This window comes from Martes martes, assembly GCF_963455335.1.
Source record: "Martes martes genome assembly, chromosome: 4".
NCBI classification, from domain to species: Eukaryota; Metazoa; Chordata; class Mammalia; order Carnivora; family Mustelidae; genus Martes; species Martes martes.
This window is the reverse complement of record NC_137891.1, coordinates 57,871,395-57,877,950: the sequence shown is the minus strand read 5'-3', so window position 1 is coordinate 57,877,950 and position 6,556 is coordinate 57,871,395.

Here is a 6,556-nt window from a genome sequence, read left to right as displayed (position 1 = left end):
TTCAGATTTGAAGCTCAAACTAATTTACTGCACAAAGAATCATTGTTTACATTTTTTAAAAACACTTATCTGAGGTGATATTTCAACCCGGGCACCGTAATTTTCAGGAGCTGAAAAAATAGTTTAGCCAAATAATGTGATCCTTTCATTAACTTGTTAGAATGCAAGCCTAAATTAGATCACTTTGAATTTTTGAAAGGCACTAGGGGACGCCCATTCTCTCGTGGATTCTGAGTCTGGAAAGATGATTACATCATACTCCATAACGTCCTGCGGACGTAAGGCCTGTCCCGCAATTGTAATACACAGCTGCCTTCCGTTTCCTTTATCCCCAGTCGCCCGCCCTGGCTTCTGAGATCACGGGAGGTTTGGCTCTGAGGTATCGCGAGATCTGGTTTTCGCGGCTTTAGCAATTCTGTTGAGGAGAAGGGACCCTGGAATTTCCGGATGTTCTGGACGAGTCCGCGCCTTTGGCTTGTCCTAGCTCTATGCCACCCAGCTTCTGGAAGATCTCAGGAAGCTGGATGCCAAGTCAGCACGAACCGCGCGTGCAGAGATCACTGTCCCAGCGTCTTCCTTTAGGCATCCTGGAACTCTAGGCCTGGGTTAACAGGGGCCACCCCAGCCTCGCCAGTCATCCTCATGGGGCTGATGGTTCCTTCTGCTCCGTTCCTCATGCCTAGTGAGGAGGGCCACGTGAGCCAGAGGTGCTGGGCGGGCGCACAGGGCATTGTGGGAGTTAGGTTTCCGAGGTGCCTCAGCAGACACCCTATAGTGCCCTGGATGGAGACTATGGAGTTCCTGTGAGATCTGGCAGCCCGGGAACAGGCAGCTCTGTTTTGGGGCATTCTGGACCTTGGCAGCTTGGTGCGTTCCCCAGAAGCCCCTGCCTGTGGCCTGCTCTATCTTCCACTGCCCAGACCCAGATGGGGTGCAGACTGGACTTTGAGTAATAAAAATAAGCCAGATCCTGTGTTTGCGCTTAGCTGAGAGGTGAGTGTTCATTTATAGCTGTTAAGTACAAATGACCTTTATTTTAATTCGAAGAATTCCACCAGAAGTTTTTGACTTCAGGTATCTTACTTTAGAGGAAGAAAAGAATTGGAGACTGTTGTTACTGCCTAATAATAAGATTTTTGCTCCTACTTGGCTTATTGCTTCGGTACTGCTGAGATGTTCAGTGGAAGGAGATAATTATGGTAATATTATCCAGAACAGATGTGCTGGAAATTGTCCTATAACTTTGATATGGTTTTAATCGACAAAACAAAACAAAAAATCTTAGGTTTCATTGAGAACTATAGTTAGAATACCTCTGTCTGTGTTGTGTGTTGAGTTTATGTGTGTGTAAAAATTTACATTTGTTACAGATTGATGCTGTGTTAGATGAATGTCTTAGAGTTCATCTAATTACCATTTATTCTCTCAGTTTGCTGATGGAAAAAAAATGGAATATGCACTACCTTGGCCAAAGTCACATAGAGCTGTGACTAATTTCAAATAAATTCTTTATATTTCCAATCATATTTTCTATATTTCCCTGAGATACAGCCAGGAATAAGAGCACAAACCAAATGTTAGAGTACTGATGCCTAAATACTTTGAATACTTGCTCACAAACTTCGGAAAATATCAAAAGTCATAGCAGTGCAATCCAGTACTGTACATGTAAGGGTGAGTGCCACACTAATAAGAAATAAACCTAATTGGGTATTTAAATGTGTCAATTTAGGAACATATTTAGTTGTTGCATGAGAACTTATTTTTTAAAAAGTAAAATACATCTTTTGCCACATATATACTCCCAAAGACATTACAAAGCAACCAAAGAGTATTTCTGTATGAACTAGAAGCCTATGAAATGCTTTTTAAAAATAGTACTAATAATAGCCCTTTTCACATAGTGCTTATTTGTGCCAGGATTGTCATAAGTAGTTTTTACCTAAATTCACACATTCCATAATAATCCTGTGAGGAGAGTAGTGTTATTATCATGTTCATTTTATGGATGACAAGAGGAGTTCAGTAACTTCCTCAAAATCACCCAGAAAATAAATATTGGAGCCAGGATTCAAACTGTTAAATATGGTTCTGGATTCTGTGCTCCAAATAATTATTTCCCCTCCCATAGCCAGCATCTTTTATGTTAAGTGTATAGACAGTCTAATCTCTTTATGTAAACATCTTTTTTTCAGAATAAGTACGAAATGTGAAGATTTTTTGTCACAAACAAATGCCCTGAAGAAGTCATTTACTGCAGAGGAGGCTTCCAGTAACCAGACAAATGCCCCACTGGGCTCCTAAGGGACATCACTTAGACATGTAAGTCCCTCATGCTTTCCCCTGGCCCTTTTCCCCTGGCCCCTTGTTTATATTCCCTTGTCTTCTCCTCCCCTGTTTGCTTCTGATCAGGCTTATGTTGTGAGGGCTATCCCCCGCACATGCAAACAAGTCAAAGTGTTCAGTGTCCAATAAAGTTTGTGTGTGCTCTTTCCATCTGTGTTTATATATTTTTTCTTGATCAGCTCTGAAATATACTTACCCCTTATGGTTAGTATATATTTTCCGTTTGCTCATCTGTTTTATATCCATTTATTCCTTCTTTCTTGTCTACTTTTGGATGAATTAGGTTAATTTAATTATTCTGTTAATCTTAATAATAAAACTGCCAGTTGGGGTCCCTGAGTGGTACAGTTGATTGAGATTCCGTTTCTTGTTTTTTGCCACAGGTTGTGATCTCAGGGTGTGAGGTAGAGCCCAAGTAGGGTTCTATACTCAGCAGGGTGTCTCCTTGATACTTTCGCTCCCTCTCCTTCAGTCCCTCCCCACAGCTCTCTCTAAATAAATAAATGGATAAATCTTTAAAAGAGAAAAAATAAATAAATACAACTGCCAGTTATTTTACCAGAAAAAAAGGTTTATTTTGGGAATAGGAGAGAACTGCAATATGGGACAAACAAGCTACAGCAAAACCATAGACAAGTCCTCAGAACAAAGGAGCGGAACACTTTTTTGTAGAAGGGGGAAATTGTGAGGCTGGTATAAACAAAAGGTCCATTGGAGTAAACTGGGAGTTCATACGGAAGGGGGTTTTCCTGGGCAGAGCTGGGACTGTCTCTCATTGGTTGGGCTGTGGTAGTGAGGAGAGAAGAATCTTTTCCTCCTGCTGGTGTAATGTAGTAGCTAAAATAATATGGGCTTGCAACTTTCCTGTTGGGTTTGCAGTTGAGTTGCAGTTGGGTTTGCAGGAGAGTGCCATGCTGGCTCTTGACACTTTTCTAAATGTTTTTTAAAATTGATTTTCGTTGTTCCAATTTTTGCCTTTTCCATTAAGTAGTTTCTAGAGAATGTAATTTGCATTTTTTATGTATTACTGTCTACCTTTAAATTAGCACATTTGTCATTTCTCAGTGTAAGCATCTTCAAATAATTTCACTCTGTTTACCCCATTCCTGCCTTTTGTTCTTCTGTTGTGCTAAATTTTACTTCTGTATTTGTGATCTGCCTTAGAAGACATTATTGTTCTTCACTGAAGTAGTCAATATTCATTTGCATTTACCTTTTCCAATGTTTGTCATTACTTCTGATGTTCTATGTTTCCATATGGTGTTATATTTATTCAGTATGAGGAACTATCTTATCATATCCTGTATTGAAGCCTACTGGTTGTAGGCTTCATTTTTGAAGGATATTTTTGTTAGAATTCTAGGTGAATTGTCTTTTTCTATTTGATCACTTTAAAGATACTCCATTGTCTTCAACCTCCCATACTAATGATGATCCTTAAGTTGTAAGTTACAATTTTTTTTTTCTTTTGGTTCTCCTTTGTAAGCAAGGTGTGATTTTCTTTGGCTGCTCTTAAAATTTTCTCTTTCTCTTTATTTTTTGGCAACCTAGCTAATAACAAGTAACCAAAATATTGAAATCACCTATAGATTTCTCTTTTTCTTTATTTTTCTTTGATTTTTGGTCATTTGTTTATTTTCCTTTTGCATGCCTCATACTTTGAACTGGATCAAAATTGTAGAAATTCAAAATGATGTTGTCTTCCTCCAGGTGGGCTAAATTTTCTTTTGAATAACAGCCAGAGGACTAGTGGATCCCCTTGGTCCTATTAAAACTTGGTTTTAGTCATTGTTAGAGCTATTTTATTTTTTTCTTTATTCCTAAGGTATAGCCCTTAATATTATAGCATTGCCTTTCTGGGGTCTCAGATTAAAGCTTTGGGTCTTACCAAAATCACCCACCTTGGCATGGTTTGAACTCCAGCTATTCTCCCAGTACCCTGTGGCTGCTGTGATCTCTGCTTTAGCATTTCAGCTTCCCACATGCTGTCTCTACTAAGACTTAAAAAGATTTTTCTAAGGCTTACTCTCTGAGTGCAGTTTAGAAGTCAGCCAATGATTTAGGGGAGATTTGTGTACTAATTTTTGAACTCTATCTGTGGGGTTTCCTTCTCCTCTGGTGTTTGCCCTTTAAATAGCAGGCAGTGTGGGAGCCTCAAAATCTGCCATCATTCTGCTCAGTGCAGCAAAACTTGCACTTCCTGCCTATGTTCTGTTTCCTTCGTCTGATATTGGAAAATGACTTTAGTGACCAAGAAAGGCCAGAGAGAACACGAATCTCACATTTTATACATTCCCTTCTCTCAAGGAGATTAGCTCTTCAAGCCCTTTCTACATTGGATGCTTTCCAAAACCTTCAAATCCATGCTTTATAAAATTTTCCAGCTTTTATAGATGTTTTGTGCTGGAGGATTAGTCCAAAACAAGCTATTTTAGTATGGCTGGAACCAGAAGGTCACACGTTTATTTTTATAAATTGTATTTTATTCAGAAGAGTTAATGTAACCCATGATGATAATGAAAAAGTGTATAGAAGTTTGAAAGATAGATGATGAAAAATATATTACTCTGACCTCCAGTTTCCCTTTATAAATTCAACTAAGTTTTTATGCATTTACAATCCTAGATATACATGTCTTTATATGTATTTATGAATTTGTGCATATTTTCATGTGAACTCGTAACATGCTACTCTAATTAAGAAATTAACACTTCCTTATTAACTTAAACCACTTTTGTCAGTCATTTTTATTTTCATTTTTAAACTTTGTATTTGTATGTTGTTATATTTATCAAATCTTTTCCTTAATGATTTTTGAATTTTGTATCATCTGCTTAGAAGGGTCATCTTACTCTAAGCATGTATTAAAAATATCTTTAGTGTTTTCTTCAAGCACACGAAAGTTTTCATTTATTATGTTAAAATGCTGAATCAGTCTAAAATTTATTTTGGTGTGAGGACTGAAGGAAGAAGAAATCCAGCTATATTTTTCCAAATGGCTATCCATTTTTTGTAACACTGTTTTTTGATTAATCTTTTCTACATAAATTTAAAATGGTGCTGTATTTGAACTATATTTCTGTAAATATTTGATATATCTATTGCCTCTATCTTCTGATCTGTTGCTGTCTTCTGATTATCTGGCTATTAGCCAATACTAACATGTTTTATTAATTTGTTTTATAATATATTTTAATGTTTGGTGTGCCTTACTTCTCATATTTTAAAATTTTTCCAATTAGTCTCAGATCTTTATATTTTCAGTATAAAAAATCAGTTTTTGTCAATTTAATAGTCCAGTCTGAGAAACACAAATATAATGTTGAATACCCTATGTTTTTGCTTTTGATCAAAATTGCAGTTTCTCTTACCATTATTTCTATCCTTTTTATTAAACTGGACCATATGGGCCTATGACCTGAGGTCATATGTCATATGCACTGTGTGATGTTCTACTATGTTCTACTATGTCCTACCCCTCCCATATACACCTTTAGGCAGAGCTCTTTGAGAGCTCCTTTTCTTTTTCTATCTCCTGTTATAAGATGAAGCCTAGTCCATCTAAATAGGACTTTGGTGACATAAATGTATAAACTATATCACCATCAAGTACTTGATATAAATGGGCAACAAGTTGTAGCTATACCAAAAAGAATAGCATAGCAAATATGTTTCAACATTGAGTTGTGAACTGAACTTATATGATATTCTCACTTAGTTCCTAGCTCTCTATCTGCTACAAATCTTTATCACACTGTTGTAAATAGTAAAGACTATTTTAAATACCTGACTATACTTGAAGAACAATCCTCCATTCATTCGGTTGATGCCAAACTGAAACGGCTGTTACAGTCACACTAGTAGGTCATACACTTAAAACCAAAAGTCAATGAGTCATCAAGTTTTGCTTTCATAATTTCTAGGCATTGAGGGAATCCAAAATTTGGAAGATAAAAAAATGGAGGGGATCAGTTTGTGGTTGCTAAATTAGGTGGGAGTCTGAAATACCCAAAATAAATAGAGTTAGGTAAACACAACAGAAAAATAAAAACAGGAAGAATGTTGAAGAGATTAAGCACCTGGACATGTTTCTTTGTCTGTAATGTCAAAAAGAAATGTATGTGCAGCTGTTGTGGAGGCTTGTGTAGGTTAGATACAACAGAGTTAGGTGTTAATGTATGTCTGGCACATATTATTCTAGGACAGCTCT